The 518-nt window shown below is 67.6% G+C and overlaps 1 protein-coding gene across 1 annotated transcript in view; it reads right to left on the reverse strand.

The window, feature by feature from the left end:
* CBFA2T3 (CBFA2/RUNX1 translocation partner 3) overlaps window positions 1-518 on the reverse strand; it is a 13,615-nt gene that overhangs the window by 8,320 nt on the left and 4,777 nt on the right. The window lies entirely within an intron of this gene.

Consider the following 518-nt stretch of genomic DNA (forward strand, 5'->3'; position numbering starts at 1 on the left):
AGCCAAGGGCTCCATCCTGGCCCTCTGGGAGCTGCTCAGCACTCCCAGAGAGAATCCAGGAGCCATTTCCCACGGAGCCCAGCCTGGCTTGCGGCACACTGCCACCTCTGTCCCCAGTGCCCAGTCAGGAAGGACAGGAGCTGCCTGAACACCCCACACCGGCAAACCCAGGAGGGATATTTTGGGGTGCCAACCATCAGCGTGGCAGACCCCTCTCTCCTGCACCAGCTCCCTGTGAGCACAGAGACCTTTCCCCGGCCAGCACGGGTGACAACACGCATCACCCACGTCCCGCCGGCGCGGGTGACAACACGCGTCACCCACGTCCTGACCGCGCGTCGCCCTGCAGCCCCCGGCACACACACGCCTGTCCCCGCTGGCATCACACTGACCTGGGGGTGCTGTGCTGCCCTGCCAGCCCTGCCTGCTCTGGGGGGCTCCCGCTCGCTCTCCGGCCGGGCAGCGCCCGCCACCCGCTGAAGAGGTGCCGAAAATAACCCGGCGGCCACACCTGCCTT

The sequence above is a fragment of the Corvus brachyrhynchos genome, unplaced genomic scaffold (genome assembly GCF_000691975.1).
Source record: "Corvus brachyrhynchos isolate BGI_N302 unplaced genomic scaffold, ASM69197v1 scaffold365, whole genome shotgun sequence".
Taxonomy (NCBI): domain Eukaryota; kingdom Metazoa; phylum Chordata; class Aves; order Passeriformes; family Corvidae; genus Corvus; species Corvus brachyrhynchos.